Source organism: Papaver somniferum, unplaced genomic scaffold (assembly GCF_003573695.1).
Source record: "Papaver somniferum cultivar HN1 unplaced genomic scaffold, ASM357369v1 unplaced-scaffold_125, whole genome shotgun sequence".
NCBI classification, from domain to species: Eukaryota; Viridiplantae; Streptophyta; class Magnoliopsida; order Ranunculales; family Papaveraceae; genus Papaver; species Papaver somniferum.
The window spans coordinates 19,403,615-19,425,831 of record NW_020621603.1 but is presented as its reverse complement, the minus strand read 5'-3'; the positions used below and the strand labels follow the sequence as shown (position 1 = coordinate 19,425,831).

Genomic DNA, 22,217 nt, shown 5'->3' with positions numbered 1-22,217 from the left:
CCAAGAGTTGCTACGACCCAAAGTCGAAGACTTGATAGACAAATCTGTCTCACACATAAAAGTCTAGAAGATTGAATAAATCTGTCTCCCACAGAAATACCCAAGAGTTTTTTGTTCTGTCTTTTGATAAATCAAGGTGAACAGGAACCAATTGATAACACGGACTTATATTCCCAAAGAACAACCTAGAATTATCAATCACCTCACAATAAACTTAATCGACTAGCGAAACAAGTTATTGTGGAATCACAAACAATGAGACGAAGGTGTTTGTGATTACTTTTCTATCTTTCCTATCGGAGATATAAAATCTCGAGCCAATTATTTTAATTGTACTCAATACGATAGAAACAACAAGATTAGATCACGCAACTACAAAGATAATAGTTGGTGTTAGAGCATTGCTTGATTGAATTCGCATGCGTTGCTATCTCAAGCATGTTTGTCAATGTTAGTGATCAAAACTATAAGTCTTGATTTCTAGCCTATATAGCTAAAGGTCTCGGACTAGGATAGAAAGTGTAGTTGAGCTCAAGACTCCATGGAAATCATCATAAAAGACGAAGGACTACTCAAGGAACTGGTGGATCTTCATCGACTAAAAGGTATGTGGAGACTTGAACTTATCTGTCACTCAAAAGTCTATCTACTATATCTCCTACTCTTGAGACAAAAGTCGTTTTGATATATAGACTTTCATTATACACATTTGCTATTTCGAGCCGAGTGTAACTCGTCTATCTATTTCTCGAAATATGTGTTGGTAAGCTTTCGCTTTAGCCTTATTCATCTTTACCTAGTGACAAATGTCATGTTATGTTTCAATCACTTTGGAAATTGCTCTGACGAAAAATGGTATGTGAATAACGGCTATATAACGTCCCCTGAGAATGTTTCAATGATTGAAAATAAGAGTTTAGATTACATGAACATTGGTAGGATATAAGCATTGTTGTGGAAACACATATATGTATAAGTTCTTATTCCTTGAACCAAAGTTTGCGAACTTTGTTGATCAAGAGAAACAGAATGTGGCGTGAGCCAAGTCCGCGAACTGGCCGAAGTTCTCAACCCGAGAATTTCTGCTGGAGTTTGTGAACTCCTTCCGTGAGCTTAAGTCCGCGAACCCAGTCCGCGAAATTGAGCAGGTTATATCTAAAATCGGTTGTTCTTGAACTCATGTTTATATAAACTAAGGAATGCTTTTGCAAACCGTGGCTATAAAGTTCATGAACCGATTCGAGTGAATCAAACCGTTTTTGCTTCTATTGTGTCTTGTGTAGTTACATAAGATCTAAGCAATTGAACAACCCTCTAACTAGTTCATTTGAGTCATTTGAACTAGTTATGGTGAAGAAGAATATGATGGATATGAAAGTAATCATATGGCTAACCATTTGGTTAAATATTGTTGAACCAACAAATGTTAATGTTTGGGAACGGCTACATAAACCCAAAACTAGACATTTCATTTGTGTGTAACAAGCTAAGTTTTTGATCCAACGGTTGAGAAATATTAGCTTGAATCTAATCAGGTTTTCATCTAACGGTGAATATTGAATGCTTTGTTACCAAGCTAACATTGATTGCAAACCCTGATTTGAAAGACTATATAAAGGATAACTCTAGAAACTGGGAAACCTAATCCCCACACCTTACGTGTGATACTAATTCCATAGCTAGAGTCGATTCTCCTTTAAACTTTGGTTTCTTCTTCTAAAACCAGGTTAACGACTTAAAGACTTCATTGGGATTGTGAAGCCAGACCGATACTACTTTTCTTATAGTTGTGTGATCTGATCTTGCATCTTCTATCGTTACGAGTACAATTGTAATAATTGGCTCGAGATTTATATCTCTGATAGGAAAGATAGAAAAGTAATCACAAATACTTCGTCTCATCGTTTGTGATTCCACAATATATTTTTTCGTTGCGTCGATTAGGATTATGGTGAGGTGATTGATAATACTAGGCTGTTCTTCGAGAATATAAATCTGGTTTATCAATTGGTTCCTGTTCACCTTGATTTATCAAAATACGGAACAAAACTCGTAGGTATATTCGTGGGAGACGGATTTATCTATTACCGTAGACTTTTCTGTGTGATACAGATTTGTTTATTAAAGTCTTCGACTTTGGGTCATAGCAACTCTTAGTTGTGGGTGAGATCAGCTAAGGGAATCAAGTACGTAGCATCCTGCTGGGATCAGAGACGTAGGAGCATAACTGTACCTTGGATCAGTGTGAGATTGATTGGGGTTCAAGTACAGTCCAGACCAAAGTTAGTTTGGAGTAGGCTAGTGTCTGTAGAGGCTTAATACAGTGTGTGTTCAATCTGGACTAGGTCTCGGGGTTTTTCTGCATTTGCGGTTTCCTCGTTAACAAAATTCTAGTGTCTATGTTATTTATTTTCCGCGTTATATTTTGTTATATAATTGAAATTGAAGAAGCGGGGGTCTAACAACACCACCCAATATTTCGCTTAGCAATCTGTATGGACTAACTCCGAAATACTTTGCTAGAGAATCAACTAGACAGTCAGACTCAATCTAGATAAAAGTATCTCAAGGAGTTAATGTCTCTCTCTTGATTTGCTTTTTACTCAAGCTAAAAACAATAGCTAGTCTTTATCAAATACAAGGAATAACTTGGACGGTACCAAAGACCAATGTCCAAGTGTTAATCGATGAAATCAACAACCAAAAGGTCGGATCTCTAATCGATTAAACTTTAACGCACAACCTGTATTATTTCAATTATAAAGATAAACAATATAATGCGGAAAATGAAATAACACAGACACCAGAAATTTTGTTAACGAGGAAACCGCAAATGCAAAAAAACCCCGGGACCTAGTCCAGATTGAATACACACTGTATTAAGCCGCTACAGACACTAGCCTACTCCAAGCTAACTTCGGACTGGACTATAGTTGAACCCCAATAAATCTCCCACTAATTCAAGGTACAGTTGTACTCATACGCCTCTGATCCCAGCAGGATACTGCGCACTTGATTCCCTTAGTTGATCTTACCCATAAACAAGAGTTGTTGCAACCCAAAATCGCAGACTTGATAATAAACAAATCTGTCTCACACAGAAAAGTATATCAAAGGATAAATCTGTCTCCCACAGAAACCCTAGGTTTTTGTGCCGTCTTAAGATATGAAATCAAGGTGAACAAGAACCAATTGATAATCCGGTCTTATATTCCCGAAGAACATCCTAGATTAATCAATCACCTCTCAACGATCTTTCTTGACTACACAAGCAGATGTTGAGGAATCATAAACAGTGAGACGAAGATGTTTGTGACTTCTTTATCTTGCCTATCGGAGAACTCTCACGATCTCAAGCCAATCAAAGATTGTACTCGTACGATAGAAGATGCAAGATCAGATAACACAACTATGATAAAAGTAGTATCGCTCTGGCTTCACAATCCCAATGAAGTCTTTAAGTAGTTAACCTGGTTTTAGAGAAGAAAACCAAAGGTTAGAGGAGAATCGACTCCAGCGAGCGCACTAGTATCACACAGACGTGTGGGGATTAGTTTTTCCCAATGCTAGATGTCTCCTATATATAGTCTTCAAATCAGGGTTTTGCCTTAATTACAAAGCAATCAATATTCACCGTTAGATGAAAACCTGATTTAGATTCAAGCTAATATTTCTCAACCGTTAGATCGAAAACTTAGCTTGTCACACACACTTGAGATATACGTTTACTGGGTTTGTGAAAACCGTGCCCAAACGTGTACGTGTATGTTGGTCCAATATAGTAACCCAATAGGTCAACCATATGAACATTTCATATTAACCTTGTTCTTCTTCACCATAACTAGTTCAATTGACTCAAATGAACTAGTGAGAGAGTTGTTCAATTTCTATGAGATCTTATGTAACTACACAAGACACAATTGAAACAAAGATGATTCGATTCGATTGAATCGGCTCATGAACTTTATAGCCATGGTTTGCATATTGCATTCCTTAGTAATTTAAGTTTCATGTTCAGAGCAAATCTTTAGATCATAACCCACTCAAGTACGCAAACAAGTTCGCGGACTTAATACAACCGACAGAGTTTTCCAAACTCAGCAGAAAATCTCGGTAATGAGACTTCCGCCAGTTCGCGGACTAAACACACAAACAAGTTTTTATAAAATCCCAGCAGAAATTTTCGGCAAGAGAACTTCCGTCAGTTCGCGGACTGAGTTCGCAAACTGAGTTCGCGGACTTGGCAAAGCCAATTCCTCCGGTTTCTCTCAATCAACAAAGTTCACAAACTTCGGATTAAGAAATATGACTTATGCACATATGTGTTTCCACACAATGCTTATATCCATCATTGGTTATATATACCTAAACTCTCATTCCAACCATTGAAACATTCTTAGAGGACGTTATATAGTTGTTACACTATTTCTTGTCAAAGCGATTTTCAAAGTGATTGAAACATTATGACTTTTGTCATTAGGTGAAGATAAACCCGATCAAAGTGAAACGCTTTACCAACACATGATTTCGATATATAGATAGGTGAGATATACTCGGCTCGAAATATCAAATGTGTATGATCCAGTCTATATAGCATACGACTTTTGTCTCATAAGAAGTAGGAGATAGAAGAGATAGACTTTTGAGTGATAGATAAGCTCAAGTCTCCATATACCTTATTGTTGATGAAGTTCCACGGTTCCTTCAGTAGATCTTCGTCGTTGTATGATGAATCTCCATGAAGTCCTTGAGCTCAACTACACTTTTCTATCCTAGTCCGAGACTTAGCTATGTACACTAGAAATCAAGACTCATAGTTTTGGTCACTAACATTGACAAACATGCTTGATATAGCAACGCATGCGAGGTCGACCGATCTATGCTCTAACAATCTCCCCCTTTGTCAATTTTAGTTCCAAAACTATTAATACATATACAAAAAAGATAAACTTTAGTGGCTCCTATTCCATAGTCTAATCTTCAACGTTCCCTGAAATCTTCGTCCTTCAAAGTACTCCAATGATCCCAAAGGTTGTAAGTTTAGCATCACCGTTGTTGAAGATCCGTTGCTATAACGATGAGAGAAATCGAGATTCTCGATCATCATTATACAGTGACATAGTATTATTATGTAACATCAAAGTCCAATTGCATCACGACTTTAACAATAATACTACGGTGATATGTATCACTCCCCCTTAGTCAATACTCCATATCACATGGAAACCACTCCCCCTTACACAATGATCCGAAAACCATATGTATATGTAGTAGAACTACACATTAATTTTCCCCCTTTTTGTCAATAAAATTGGCAAAGGTACAAGAACGGGTTCCTAATGAAATTTCCGAGAAGAGACGTTTCATAGACTAAAAGAAAAAAATACATACCAACTTACTTTAGATGCAATCATAAAGCCGAATCTAAATGCATTCATCAAGGAGTTTTAAGATACAAGATAACCCCTATAAAATTCCACAGCCGCACACCTCGCAAGATATTACCATTAAGCACAAGTTCAAAAGAACTCTCCCCCATTTGATGTCATTCCCGAGAGAACAACAAGAGAGACCTTAATTTCGAAGGAAAAGAAGGATTTTTTAATTGGACACCAAAAACCATAGGAAAATGATTTTCTATATGCAAAACTAATCAAATTAATCACAAGTAAACCCATGATTAATTTAATTGGAATACACAACTAAATCAAACCACAAAAGTGATCAATTTAATTGATTGTGCCCAACATAAGTAAACTTACGGAGCTACGACTAAGGTAATCATACTGAGATGACTAGCTTAATCGTTCACATACTCAACATAAGGAAAACCTTACGGAATATACGACTACATCAACCAATAGAACATAGCTAGTATAATATTTCATATACTCAACACAAGAACTTGTGGAATATATGAAAACTCAACTAGACTAATTACAAGAGAACCCATAATTAATCTAATTGTAATACAAACAACCAAACTAATCACGAAGGTAATCAATTTAATTATCAAAAGTTTTGCTCGACAAAAGAAGACTTTCGGAGCAAATAACTAAATAACCAACCAAGATGATTAATTTAGTTCATAATGCTCAACATATAGCATCTTATGGAACAACCAACAAAGAAAATAAGAATAATCGACTTAGTTGTATCGTGCTCAACATAAGACACACAATGGAGCCTTCACGGTAATACAAAAGGAATGGATCAAAGAAGATCAATACCGCGGAATTCATACAAGTATCTATTCTATCTTTCCATCACTATATGCATAATGACATAATAGACTTTATCCTTGTCACACAAAAGATTTTATCCTATTTTCCATCAAGTAAATGACTGCATATGCATAACTTTTCTATTTGTCAAAAGTCCATTCGTCCTTTCATTAATACGAATACCAATTCATGAACGACTTTACTTTTGACAACAAATGGGACCTTCAAGTTTACGGACGCAAACAATACATATCCCATAAACATATTGCAATATCACAAAATCATAAAGATTAATACTGCAATAACATCATCCTCCAAATATTTTTAGAATTTAAAACCAATAAACCTAAAAAATAAACATAAGAAGATGAAAAAAATAGCTATGTGTAGTCATAATCTTCGCTATTCAAAACGCTAGTTATTCTTCCAACTAATCCAAAAAGAAGATATACTAGGCAACAATTCCTTTGAGAAATTCTTTATCATTCCCGAACTCCTTGTTATCGACAACCATCGGGACATAAGGTTCACGGAGATAAGTGTCAATACCCACGAACTGTCTTGGCTGAAGAGGTTGAATTAGGGTCCTCTGAATTTCCAAGGATTTAGACACGAAAGTCTTTATTACACAAATCTCCCTTCTTATTTCCTTTAACTCATCAAGAATATCGGAAAACTTCTGAGAGTTAGAAGGAACAGCCCTGGGTTTTCTTGTAATCCTTCTTTTTCTTTTCAGGGACTTAGAAACAGGAGATTTCTCTTTTTCCTTGATTGATGGCTTAACAATCATGTTGACATCCTTTCCATCTGATGACATAGTGCTTTGAGAACAGTTATGAACAACTGGATTTATGTGATGGAATCACTTAACTCAACAAGCAGTCTTAAAGGATGTCAAAAAGAGAAAAAGGAATGTAGGGTTCGAAACCTATTGACAGGTTCGCATACGCCCAACTCTAAAATCCTATAAAGAGTAGAATTGTCGATAATAACCCTTTCTTTTACTTGATAGACAAAAATAACAAATCTAAAAAGAGAAGGAATTTTTTTTTTCTGAAGCTGGGATCAACACTCAATCTTGTCTCTTTTCGATCAGGCACATGGGACAAGATTTTCCGAACAACACAATCAAGTTGCGTTGCGATCAACAACGATTTTTCCATCTTTTTCCTCATGAGAGGAATCCTCTGATATCTGTCTATCAAACTGATTTGACCATATTTTCTTTTCAAATGGTCTTATCTATCCCTGGAAACCAACTTCTTAGACGAAGATAAGATCCTACATACCTCGGCGGTCTTCTGAGCAAGTTTCAGCTTTCTTGCTAATCGATCTGCTCTTCGTTGAAGTTTGCTTGCGCGCCTTATTTGGTGCTTGTATTTGTAACACCTTGATAGTTCATGTCCTTTCACTGAACAAAACGAGCACGTCAATCTTGGATAGTATTCAGGCATCTGAGATGTGCAAGCAACAAGACATACTGTTGATCCTGAAACATCACTGATAGGGTTTCCAGTTACCAGATTCAGTGAATCTTCCATCTTGATTGGGTTTCCTTCTTCTCCGAACCCATTGAGGTTGATATATGTATTGTTACAAGTATCAAAATCGATGTTTTCACAAAGAAGCCCTACACTTGATTTTCTATCTTCATCAGAATCATAGGTTTCAGACATTTCATCAAGTGTTACAGCTAGACCTTTGTTCCCAGTGTATTTTCTACGATTTGGGAATTCGTTAGCAAAATGGCCAAAACCCTTACACTTAAAGCACTGAGGCATGTCCTCGTCATCAGCCTCGTCAACATCCCTGTTTTTAGGAGGTACGCGACCGTGAGGTTTGTCTGATGACTTAGGTTTGTCTCTTGAAAACCGTTTACTTCTCTTCAACAGAAGATCCCTAAACTGTCTTGTGATCAAGTAGACTGATTTGTCAAGATCTTCATCCGAAAAATCATCCTCAGAGACATGAACACTTTTACCTTTGACAAGTAATTTGGTGTTCTTCTGTGCTTTAAAGGAAACATCCTTACCGACTTTGGATGTATGCTCATGGTCAAAGATCTTTAGCTTTCCAAACAAGGTGTTTCTGGAAAGATTATCGAGGTTATTCCCCTTAACGATGGCATGCTTCTTAGACTCGTATCTAGATGGCAGCGATCTGAAAATTTTCATCACAATGTCCTTTTCAGGAATAGTCTTACCCAATGCAAAAGATGCATTAACAATTTTAGACACTTTGTGATTAAACTCATCAAATGATTCTTCATCTGCCATACGAAGGTTTTCCCAATCAGAATTAAGATTTTGAATCCTAGCTTCCTTTTCACTAGAGTTACCTTCAAATATGCTTTCTAAGATATCCCAAGCATCTTTAGACCTAGTGCAATTAGACACATGGTGTTGAAGACTTAGGGCAATGACATGTATGATAGAATTTAATCCTTCAGAATTTTGCTTTGCAGAAAGAATCTCGGCAGCATTGTATTCACCAATATTCTTGGGAACGTTTACGTCTCCAGCTGCAACAACAGGCACATGATAGCCATTGACAACATATACCCATGATTGAAAATCACGCGACTGGATGAAGGCTCGCATAACAATTTTCCACCATAAGTAATTAGAGCCATCGAATACTGGTGGTACATTAGTAGAGATAGCACCTATGTCCATAGAGTCAGATCGCTACAAACACAGACTGATGAGGTTTCAGTGTGTTTGCCTGCTCTGATACCAATTGAAAAAGCGGGGGTCTAGCAACACCACCCAATATTTCGCTTAGCAATCTGTATGGACTAACTCCGAAATACTTTGCTATAGAATCAACTAGACAGTCAGACTCAATCTAGATAAAAGTATATCAAGGAGTTAATATCTCTCTCTTGATTTGATTTTTACTCAAGCTAAAAACAATAGCGAGTCTTTATCAAATACAAGGAATAACTTGGACGGTACCAAAGACCAATGTCCAAGTGTTAATCAATGAAATCAACAACCACAAGGTCGGATCTCTAATCGATTAAACTTTAATGCACAACCTGCATTATTTCAATTATAAAGATAAACAATATAATGCGGAAAATGAAATAACACAGACACCAGAAATTTTGTTAACGAGGAAACCGCAAATGTAGAAAAACCCCGGGACCTAGTCCAGATTGAATACACACTGTATTAAGCCGCTACAGACACTAGCCTACTCCAAGCTAACTTCGGACTGGACTATAGTTGAACCCCAATCAGTCTCCCACTAATTCAAGGTACAGTTGTACTCCTACGCCTCTGATCCCAGCAGGATACTGCGCACTTGATTCCCTTAGTTGATCTCACCCACAACCAAGAGTTGCTGCAACCCAAAATCGATGACTTGATAATAAACAAATATGTCTCACAAAGAAAAGTCTATCAAAGGATAAATTTGTCTCCCACAGAAAAACCCTAGGTTTTTGTTCCGTCTTAAGATATGAAATCAAGGTGAACAAGAACCAATTGATAATCCGGTCTTATATTCCCGAAGAACAGCCTAGATTAATCAATCACCTCTCTACAATCCTTCCTGACTACACAAGCGGATTGTCGAGGAATCACAAACAGTGAGACGAAGATGTTTTTGACTTCTTTATCTTTCCTATCGGAAAACTCTCACGATCTCAAGCCAATCAATCGATTGTACTCGTAGGATAGAAGATGCAAGATCAGATCACACAACTACGATAAAAGTAGTATCGGTCTGGCTTCACAATCCCAATGAAGTCTTTATGTCGTTAACTCGAGTTTAGAGAAGAAACTCAAGAGTTAATGGAGATTGACTCTATCGATAACACTAGTAGCACACAGACGTGTGGGGATTAGTTTTTCTCGATGCTAGATGTCTCTTATATATAGTCTTCAAATTAGGGTTTTGACTTAGTTGCAAAGCAATCAATATTCACCGTTAGATGAAAACCTGATTTAGATTCAAGCTAATATTTCTCAACCGTTAGATCGAAAACTTAGCTTATCACACACACTTGAGATATACGTTTACTGGGTTTGTGGAAACCGTGCCCAAACGTGTACGTGTATGTTGGTCCAACATAGTAACCTAAAAGGTCAACCATATGTAGGATCAAAATCTCGCAACGACAATATTTCAACGAAATTATCAGCAACACAATACAACAGCATCGCAGAACAATTTCAGGAAGAATATAATAAATGACGTCAGTTAAGATCATGAGAAAGATGTGGTAGTCCTGCGAAAATTAGAGAGCTTGCGAAATTAATATTGGTAAGGTTGCGAGAATGTCGCAGATTATACCCGAAAATAAAGGACAGATTAGCTGTCATCCACTATGTATTTCTCTATAAATATTCGTTCAAGTTGTAAAGAAAAGAGAGAGATCTTTTTTGAGTAAGAAACAAGTAAATAGGAGAGAGAAAGTCTAGAGCAGAGGTGATTCTTGATTTATTTATCTTTTCTTGTAAGAACATTCAAAGATTGATCAATAAAATTAAGAGTGTAAACCTAAAAATGAGTTGATTAATAATGAAATCATATGAGGGGTGTAGTGTAGGATTTCCTGCAACTACATAATGGCGCTAAAAACAGGGAATGATTGAAGATTATTCTAGAAAAAGCTGAAAATTAATATTGAGATTTGTGAAAATTTAGAGTGATTGATTAAGAATTTTCCATAATTTCTTGCAATATTGTTAACATTGAAGAAATGGCTAGAAGAAGAAATACCTCCGAACAACCGACTACTGTTAGAAGAAGCAAGAGAATTGCTGGGAGAGAAAGAAGTGAAATGGGAGAATCTACTAGAATGAGAAGTAATAGAGAAAATCAAATTCAACCACCAATTCAACAAACACTAGTTTAAGAGAGGAATACAGATTATGATAGGGTGAGTATACACACTTGGCAATCAAATTCGGTAGAAGAAGTAGAAGAAGAGCAACAAAACAGAAATTATAGATAGGAAGAAAGAAATCAAGAAGCAGATGAAGGAATAATTCATGGAGATGAGGAAATTGGAGCGTTAGAAACGTTGAGACGAAGAATACATGAAGAAAGAAGAGCTGAGGCAGAAGAACGTGCAAATCTAAAAAGGCAAAATCACGAATTAAGGATGGAGAATATAAGACTACAGAATATAAGATCGAGAAGTATTACAAAATCATATTCAAGATCGACTAGAAGACACTACGGGAAAAATATACATCTACAACTGGAGATTTACAACTCTTCGCTAAACATCGTAGAAAGTCATTTGTTTTACAACTGGTTTCAAAGGAAGAGTTGTCGTATATCATCACTGCCAACCCTTAGGAAACAAGGGGTTGCGCTAAGAAAACAAACGACAACTCCTTAAGCAAAAACGTTGTGACGACATTTATCTATAACAACTCTGTTCCATAAAGGTAGTGACTAAGCCTATCACAATTTTCACAAGAGTTGTTGAAGAACACCAAAATATGATGATGAAAAATAGTGTTAGAGGGGAGATTCGAACATGAACCTACTGCATGGAAGTCTGGCTCATCAACCATCCTTGCAATTCACAAGTTTTGTTTTTTTTTCTTTTTTTAATAAAAACGTATAACAACACTTATAAGTGTTGTTGAAGTAAAAATATAGAATGTTGGAAAAAATGAGATTAGAAGGGAGATTCGAACATGAATCTACTGCATAGAAGTCTAGCTCATCAACCATCCTTACCGTTCACAAGTTTTGGTTGTTTTTTTTTCTTAATAAAAATGCATAACAACACTTATAAGTGTTGTTGAAGTAAAAATATAGAACGTTGGCAGAAATGTGGATGGGGGATTTGATCCTCAGCCTCCTGCATGAAAGTCTACACCACTAACCATTCCTACACTATCACAAGTTCTGTCAAGTTTCTGGTTCTTTAATATACTAATTTTAAGACAACCCTTTATAAGAGTTGTGAAACAAAATATAATGTCCAAAAAAAATGCTCAGGTGACTAAGCCGCAAAATATTCTGAAGGAATCTTACTTGTAAATGGATGGATTCGTCGTTCTTACCAAGTTTCCGACTTAGAGTAGTCCACTCACGGCCAGGTTTCGATCTCGGAGCCTGGTTTGCATACAATATGGATAAATAGGGTTTGTTTAAGGTTTCGTAGAATATTACGAAGGAATCTTACCTGTAAATTGATGGATTCGTCGTTCTTACCAAGTTTCTGACTTAGAGTAGTCAACTCGCAGCCAGGTTTCGATCTCCGAGCCTGGTTTGCATGCAATATTCATAAATAGGGTTTTTTTAAGGTTTCGTAGAATATTCCAAAAGAATATTACCTGTAAATGAATTGGTCGTTCGTAACAAGTTTCTGACTTAGAGTAGTCCACTCCTGGCCAGGTTTCGATCTCGGAGCCTGGTATGCATACAATATGCAGAAATATGGTTTGTTTAAGGTTTCGTAGAATATTCCGAAGGAATATTATCTGTAAATGGCTGAATTCGTCGTTCTTACCAAGTTTCTGACTTTTAGTAGTCTACTCCCGGCCAGGTTTCGATCTCGGAGTCTGGTTTGCATACAATATGCAGAAATACGGTTTGTTTAAGGTTTCGTAGAATATGCCGAATGAATCTTACCTGTAAATAGATGGATTCGTCGTTCTTACCAAGTTTCTGACTTATAGTAGTCAACTCACGGCCAGGTTTCGATCTCGGATCCTGGTATGCATACAATATGCAGAAATAGGATTTGTTTAAGGTTTCGTAGAATATTCCGATGGAATCTTACCTGTAGATCGATGGATTCGTCGTTCTTACCAAGTTTCTGACTTAGTAGTCCACTCGCGGCCAGGTTTCGATCTTGGAGCCTGGTTTACATCCAATATGCATAAATAGGGTTTGTTTAAGGTTTCGTAGAATATTCCGAAGGAATCTTACCTGGAAATGGATGGATTCGTCGTTCTTACCAAGTTTCTGACTTATAGTAGTCTACTCCCTGCCAGATTTCGATCTCGGAGTCTGGTTTGCATACAATATGGAGAAATAGGGTTTGTTTAAGGTTTCGTAGAATACTCCCAAGGAATCTTACCTGTAAATGGATGGATTCGTCGTTCTTACCAAGTTTCTGACTTAGAGTAGCCCACTCGCGGCCATGTTTCGATCTAGGAGCCTGGTTTGCATCTAATATGCAGAAATAGGGTTTGTATAAGGTTTCGTAGAATATCCCGAAGGAATCTTACCTGTAAATGGATGGATTCGTCGTTCTTACCAAGTTTCTGACTTAGAGTAGTCCACTCCTATCCAGGTTTCGATCTCGGAGCCTGGTTTGCATACAATATGCAGAAATAGGGTTTGTTTAAGGTTTCTTAGAATATTCTGAAGGAATCTTACCTGTAAATGGATGGATTCGTCGTTCTTACCAAGTTTCTGACTTAGAGTAGTCAACTCACGACCAGGTTTCGATCTCGGAGCCTTGTATGCATACAATATGTAGAAATAGGGTTTGTTTAAGGTTTCGTAGAATATTCCGAAGGAATCTTACCTGTAAATCGATGGATTCGTCGTTCTTACCAAGTTTCTGACTTAGAGTAGTCCACTCGCTGCCAGGTTTCGATCTCGGAGTCTGGTTTGCATCCAATGTGCAAAAATAGGGTTTGTTTAAGATTTCGTAGCATATTCCGAAGGAATCTTACCTGTAAATGGATGGATTCATCGTTCTTACCAAGTTTTGTGTATGTTTAAGGTTTCGTAGAATATTTCCATGGAATCTTACCAGTAAATGGTTGGATTCATCGTTTTTGTGGACTTTCAGACTTCTTGTTCATAGTTTGTAAGTCGTTATACCGAACTTGAAGTTTGGATCGACACTGAGCTTCATATTCATCAATTTCGATGATGTATCATGCTAATTTTGAAGTCAGAACCCTCTCAGAGCTTCGTGGTTCATAGATTATAGGCCATTATACCAAGTTTGAAGTTCGAATCGACATTGAGCTTCATATTTATCGATTTTGATGATGTATCGTGCTAAGTTTGAAGTCAGAACCCTCTCAGAGCTTCTTGGTTCATAGTTTGTATGTCGTTATACCACATTTGAAGTTTGAATCGACATTGAGCTTCATATTTATCGATTTCGATGATATATCATGCTATTAATGTGAACTAAAGCTACTTCATGACATGTATGACTAGTCAAAATTACTTCATGACCTATGTAACTAGTCGAAATTCAAACCGGAAGCACAAAGAGAAAGCACAAAAGCACAAAGAAACACACCAGTTATCGGATTGATTTCTTATTTTTCAACTTTATTCTTATACATTTTTTGGATTTTTTTATATCAAAATGTCGATAAGAATGTGCTACATTTATTCATATTTTTTTTGGATTTTTTTCGTGTCGAAGGTTGATAATCAAACCGAATACATGAGCTCGTATTAGCACAAAATGAAACACATACTTCTCAATCCGCATGAGCATCCTAAATACAATCTCAACCGTCAAGATCTTTTCTTAATCCGTATGAGCATCTCAAATACAATCTCAACCGTCCATCATTTTCATTCGGATTCACTCTTTTTTTTTTCCGAAGCATAACCCTCCTTCAACCACTCGAACCCAATTCCTATCTGTTTTTCTCTCAATCACCACCGCTGAAGAACACCTCTACTCCACAGATGACGACGGCGCTCCATCACCACCGCTGCTCTTCTCTCGACCCCTCTTCTTCATCATCTTCTCTCAATCTCTCTCTTTAACTCCCCCTTTCTCTCATACGCAACAGTCAATAGTAGCAGCTCATCAAATCCAGATCTGAACCAAATTCTAATCAACCCCATCACTGATTCAAGTTACACAAAACCGAATTTTTTCTCGGTAACAATCAACTGCGTCCCTAACTCAAGTTTCCTTCAAATCTTCATCACATAACTCAATTCTTCCATCTCTAGAAGTTCTCAATTCATCAAAATCTTCTTCTCAATCTAGAACCTCATCCCAATTCCCATAACCGAACCCTAGATTTCAAAACAAAAATAAAAACCCCCCGAATCTCAATGTTGAGCTGAAAAAAACAAACCCTAGATTTCAAAATCAAAATCAAAATCTCTGAGCTCAATTGGGGACGATGAGTTTGTGGTTGAATGGTTGATGTTTTAGCTGGGTAGAGTCTGAGTTGACAACCGAAATAGTGAAATTCTATGGGTGATTTGGATGAATTCTGGCAGTAAATGGTACCATTGGTCTGTGAGGTTCTGTTTGAGAGAAGACAAGAGTTTTTGAAGTTAATTCAAGCATAGATGCAGATGAAGAACTCAGGGAGGAGATGGAAATCGAAATGAGGGTTTCTGAGCTTCAACTGAAAACAGAGATGGGTTCGATTGATTCCCTCAGATATATAGAAGACATGAGCAGATTTATGAAGAACTAGGGTTCTATTGTGTTGGAGGATTGATAAAATCAGAGCTAGGGTTTGTGTTGGATGTATGATTCTGTGATAGATTTGAAGATTTGAATTGATTAAAGGGGAAGCTGAGCTCGATTTCAATCATAAGAAGATGGGTTTTGTGGTAATTGTGTGGTTGTGTGCTTGTTGTTAGGTTTCAGATGAAGAAGTATAATGTTGATATTCATGGTTTCAGTTTGATATTGAAGTTTTGAAGACTGCTGCTGCTATAGATGAATGTAACTGGTGGTGTTAACTGTTTCCATCAGTTGAGAACAAAAACAACAAGTTTTGGAGATTCAGGATGTAAATGACAGAACTGGTGATGAAGAAATGAAGAAGTGAATGGAGTTAGCTGAGTCTGGTGTTCGACTTGAGCATGTTGAGGGCATGTTGTTGTTGTTTGAAACAAATAATGGAGTTAGCTGAGTCTGGTGCTGGACTTGAGCTGAGTGATAGCCATGGTCAAATATGTGCAGGAATGGAATGTTGCTGTTACATGATATTAACTTGATGCAGAGAATGAGATGGATATGAAATAGGCAGTAGGGGCTTGGTTATGTTCAAGAATCTCTAGAGAGGTTGATATTAAGGTAAAAGCTGTGAAAGATGATGTAATGTAGTGTTTATAGCAGCAGGATATGAACAAGAAGACATGGAAGAATGTAATGTTGATGGCAGTGGTACTGGTTATATGCTGAAACGGTGGTACTGAGAATGGAATATCGGTACCTATTAGCTCACTATCTCTAACCATAGAGAAATTCAGCCCTAACCCAAGTTGCACCTTAAATCTATCGGATTTCAAAACTACGGATTGAAATCAAGACGAGATGTAAATCGTTGCTGCAGTTGCTGTTAAGAAGATGAGATGGATTCGAATACACTGATACCCCATCTTCTCATGATTCAATTTCAATGCTAGGGTTCAGGACAATAGTAATTGTGCTCTCAGTTATCCCTTGATGTAAGTTTGATTTTTTTTTTCTTTTTAAAGTTTATTATTGAATTTAGATGAACTGATTGATAATTGGATTTCTAATACTTCAATTTTCACAGGGGTTTCTACCTTCTGAGGCACCAATTTTCACAGGGGATTTATAAATGAGACCAAATCAAATAAGCTGAAGATGTGAATTATGTGCTTGTGTGGTTTTTAGAAGTGCTGACCAAGGGTGTTTGATATCCAGCCTATAATTGCGCGACTTTAACGCAGAAACTGAGAAGGTTATGGTGAGTATCTCATCCATATGAATGAGATAAAACTGTTTGAATTTGGTAGATGGTAAACGATACCAGTTATAAATATAATGTCACTTCAGATTTTACATTGTGGAATGAATTGAATTGTGAAATTTTCCATTCCCTGAATTTTCCTTAATAGGGCAAGTGTGAAAGTGTGGGAACACTAGGAAGTATGGTTACAGTACTTCCAAATATATGTTGGAAATCTTGAGATTATTACAAGTTGTCTCATGTTTTAGTCAAGTTATTGTGCTTTGTTGAAGATCTTATCCAGCATTTAGAAGGGATTTACTTACCATCTTGTTCTGCGGCCATTTGTGAATCATGTTAAACTTTTATTTTATATGGATATGCGTGGTTTCAACAATAATGGAGAGAGTGAAAGGCACTGTCTGTTTTTTAATTGAATCGCAGTTGCTCTTTTCTACCATGCCGTTTGTTAAATACTACGAACATCTGTGTGTCATCTATAAAGCAAATAGGTATACTTTGTTACCAACTTTGTGTTGGAAGATGACTACATGAATTATGATTTTCCAAGCTATTTAGCTCATGATGCCTTAGTTTCATGTTTATCAGCTAGGGTAGCCATATTCCGTCATATATCTGCTTACAGTTTTTTGTATTATTTTCGACTATTAGAATGTTCTACGGCCATTTGTGCAGTAATGTCAGTTTCTTGTTGGCAGAGCCTGGCTTTTTCCTTTTTGATTATATTCTTGTATTTTTTAAATCTATTGAAGGGTCCTGACTTTTGATTTATGAATCATCAAATCTCATTATATATCACTAATGCAATTTCTGTGCTCATGGCTTGCTATGGTGTTTTGAGATTTATTATGGAAAGTGGTGCCTAAGGTTACGAGGTACAATCTGCTACTATTCTTTCGTATATTCCAGTCTTACCCCTTTGTTCTGCTTGATATGATATAAATTTAAAGTTTGTAATTGTTACAGGTTATTGTGAGTGAAAAGCTTAGGGAAGCTCGTGCAAAGTCAATGAAGTTCAAGGATGGATACATGATTTCTTCTGGTCAGCTAATTTACGAGTACATTGATTCAGCCGTTAGACACGTCCTTCTTAGACTGGTCAGTTTCTACACCATTTATTGTTACTAACTTAAACTGTATCTTTCATTAGTATATTAATTGTTGTTTGGTTTACTTTTGTTTGTTTCATTTTTGTTTAGAGTGAGACAGTGGAGAGTATGAGGTGATGATTAGATAATTTCCCTATTGGTTTGATTGTCGAAACGGTGACATAAATGTATTCCGTCTATCTGATCATTCTCTCAAGTCCTACTAAAGAGCGCCTTTTTTTTTCTGTTTTACTTCTTTTGTTGTGTGCCGAGTTATATTTTCTTTATTTCTGGAAGTTCCGTTCATCTTCTAACTTAAAGTTCATTGTTGTTTGTTTTGTTGAGCAAGGTGTTATTGGCATCAAGGTCAAAAAACATATTGGATTAGGATCCTAAAGGAAAGAATGGTCCAATGACTCCATTGCCTGATGTTACCATCCACCAACCTAAGGTTGAAGAAGACTTCGTCAGGCCTTCAATGATGGCTCCTACCGAAATAGAAATGGCAGTTCCCCCACAAATGATAGTAACTTGAATGGGATGCGGTTTCCAGATTCATTATGATCTGGCATACAGTGTGTGATTACTGCTCATGTGGATGATGCTTATGTCTACATGCCAACTTCAGAGTTCAAGTATGTTAGTAATGCTGTCGGAAGTTTTATTACATGGCCCAAGGATCGATTAGTGTTCCCATAGACATCTTCATAATCTTTTTGGAGTGTGTTTAGAAAACTTAACTTTTGTATCACTGCCATTTTTTTGAATGTATGTGGTTAACACTAGTAGGTTAACTTGAATGAATGTAAGTGTATTGCACTGGAAAGTTAATGTGAATGTGAAATACTTTCGGCAATCCAGTTTCAGCTATAATTTTTTTTTTCAAAATAGTTTTATGCACACAACTTCTAATAAAAGTTGTAGTTACACATTCATTTACAGAAAACAGAAGTTGTTACTTCAAATATTACAACTGTTAAGGGTATTGTAAAAACAAATCTTGCAACATAAGTAGGAGTTTTTCAGTATAGTTGTACAACTCTAGGAAGTGTAATGATAGTAGTATTCACAATACTAATCTATGTTGTCTTCCAGTTTTCGACTACGAAACAGTTACTTTACAACATAAGTTTGTGTTGTCCAAGATAGTTCGACAATTCATACAAGTGATGTGCAAATATTATTCATAATACTGGTAATTGTTGTTGCATATGTTTCTACGATGTGCTACTTATGTTGTCCACGATTGTTCTACAATACAAGCAAGAGTTGTGTTAGGTTATCAAAAAAAATCGAAAGAAAATCACAACAATGACAAACTATTGTCGAACCATGAATCACATCACCCTTTACAACACTTGTCAACCATTGTAGAAAAACTTGGACTTTCTACAATACCCCCGTTCCACAATGCATGAAATGGAGTTGTCGTAGGGGTACTGCAACTCTTATCTTGTGTCGTCAATGATGATTTTTCCCGTAGTGAGAGAAATGAGGCGAAACTCACCCACAATCAATGCTGGAAACAATATTCAAGAAGAAATATCAAATACTAATGAAGAATATCGCGAAAATAGAGAAAGAGTTGATGATTGTTACGTTCCACAAAATGAAACTTTTGATGATGGGAAAAATGGTGGAAATCAAGAGAACGGACAACGTCAGGGACGAAATGACCAAGATGGTGAAGGAAATCGGTAGGAATGAAGAAGAATTTTACATGAAAGAGAAAATCAAAGAAATCAACAGACAATTGAAGAAGAAATTGAAAGACATTATGCTGAACAAGCACGCTTAATCTGCGAACGTGAAAGATTGAGAGCGGAAATGGAAGAACAAGAGCTTCAGGAGACAATTCACCAGAACAATCACGACAATCGAGGAAGAAGGCGTACACAAAACCGGAATAACGGTAATCTCAATGAGGAGTATGATAGAGTACAGAGGATGGCTGAAAGACAGCGAATGAAATTGATAAGAAATGAACAAAATCATGGAAGGGAAACGAATGGCATCATCGTATGCGAATTCAAGATAGAGATGAGGAAGAGAATCGCAGAAGAAGACGAGAGGATAATGAAGAAGAGAAATGCAAAATTTCGCGAGAGAAGATAGACATGAACGCAGAAGAAGAGAGGCGAAATTAAAAAGACCAATGGATCAAGATTCATGTAAATAAACAAATCTTGAAAGAATTAGAAGAAATGAGAGGAATGCTAAATAATAGAGGAGAAGTAGGCAGAAGACAATTGGATGAAGCAATAGAAGAAGCTGCGAAAACTCCATTTACAAGGGAAGTACAATTAGGAGGAATACCACCGAAATGCAATTTGCCCGCATTAACCAGCATTTTTGATGGAACAACTTGTGCAATTCAACACATTAAAGCCTATGTGAGGTGCATGTTACAATGGGAAAATCATGATGCCGTATTGTGCAAATATTTCGCATCCAGCTTAACAGGAGAGGCGTTAAAATGGTTTGAAGGTCTACCAAAGAACACAATAACATCCTTCAATCATTTGCAGACTACATTCTTGGGGCATATATAAGTAATAATTCCTCGCGACCTGGTATAGAAGATGTGTTTGGATTAAAACAAAGGATTGGCGAAAGTTTGAAACACCTGACTAAAAGATGGAGAACTATGTGTAGCGAAATGGCTGGCCGTGTGATGAGATGATATCTTATATTATCATTTATCAATGCTATGTTTGCAACAAACCTATTGTATGTCCAAATTTTCAGAGTCAAGAATACGATCACAATGACTGAATTGCGAGAACTTCAAGAAGAATACATTGCTCTAGAGGAAAGGCAAAATGAAATGGAATCATATCCAGTTGCGAACACCAGCTCACAAACAGCGAATGCAAGCTTATTACCCAAGCTAATAAACACAGTAGCGAATACTTCGCAAGTACAACGAGAAGGTGACGAGTAACAATCAACAGAAACTGGTGGCTATGGGAAGCCGAGATCAAGAAGAGTATGAAAGAGAAAGAAATTTCTACAATCGTGGTGGAAATAACAAGATTCAAAGACTCGATCAACCACAAGAAACTTATGGAGGTCAAAGACAAAACTATAATAGAGGACAAGGAGGTCACAAGGTAGTATGGGAAGAAATCAAGATGCCACCTCTAAATGCAAGTGTGGAGAAGATATGGGAAGCTATAATCTTGATGGAAATATACCAACACCATGGAACATGGGAACGGAACCACCTCCAAACCACAAGCCATGAGTTTTGTTCTTATCATCATTTTCATGGACATACAACAAATGATTGCAGAAATGTAAAAAGAATTATTTTGAGAATGATAGATCAAGGAAAACTAAACGACTTTCTGGTAGGGCATCCACAATCTCAACCACTGCCCCACCACCAGAGCATCACAAAGTGAATACGATGAAAAAGAAGGAAACATTCTTCATAGAAGTTGGTGCAAAAAAAATCTATTTGTCACTCTATCGTACATTCATATTGAAGATTTTCATGATAATGTTTTGAGTAGAGTGTTCGCAAGAGATAATGATGGAAGAGAAATTATGAATATTGCGAAAATCTCGCCACTAGAGGAATGGAGAAACAGATCATTTCTTTTACCGCAGAAGAAATTCCGAAGGAGAAGAGGTGCATGACAATCCATTGGTAGTAAAATTAGAAATTAATCCAAAACCGAAAGAAGATGAGGATGATGAAGCTGAAGATTCATGGGCAATTAATAGAATTCTAATCGATACTGGAAGCTCTGTGAACTTATTTTATCATACTTATAAAACCATGGGTGGAAGAGATGATGATCTTATACCATCAACATATAAGATATATGGTTTTAATGGTACTGCTAACAAGCCTAAAGGGGAGGTTACTATGCGAATTCCATTGAAGGGAATATCTTCCGAAATCTTATTCTGTGTCGTTGATGTAGAATCACCCTACAATGCGTTAATTGGTCGACCTTGGCTACATGGGATTCTAGGTGTAGCTTCAACTTTCCACCAGTGCATCAAATTCCCTCACCCCAGTGGTGTAGGAATCATAAAGGGAGATTGGGTTGAAGGAAAGAGGTGTTACGAAACTGAGATAGAATCTTGCGAAGGAAGAGCAAACAAGAAGGAAAACTGGCGACACAAAATCAAAGATACACAAAGAAGTGAGAGGTTGATGGTGGATGCAATCGAAAGGAAAGGAGAAGAGATGTTGCGAAACTAATGCTAGCTCAGAATAAAAATGATGAACATACCACTAC

At 36.9% G+C, this 22,217-nt stretch overlaps 1 non-coding gene and 1 pseudogene across 1 annotated transcript; both read left to right on the top strand.

Annotated features, from left to right (window-relative positions):
- Window positions 1-11,553: 11,553 nt before the first annotated feature.
- Window positions 11,554-18,660, top strand: LOC113331397 (annotated as a pseudogene).
- Window positions 18,089-18,172, top strand: LOC113331641. The gene has a single exon (XR_003351091.1). It is a non-coding gene; the product is annotated as a small nucleolar RNA Z102/R77 (small nucleolar RNA).
- Window positions 18,661-22,217: the final 3,557 nt, after the last annotated feature.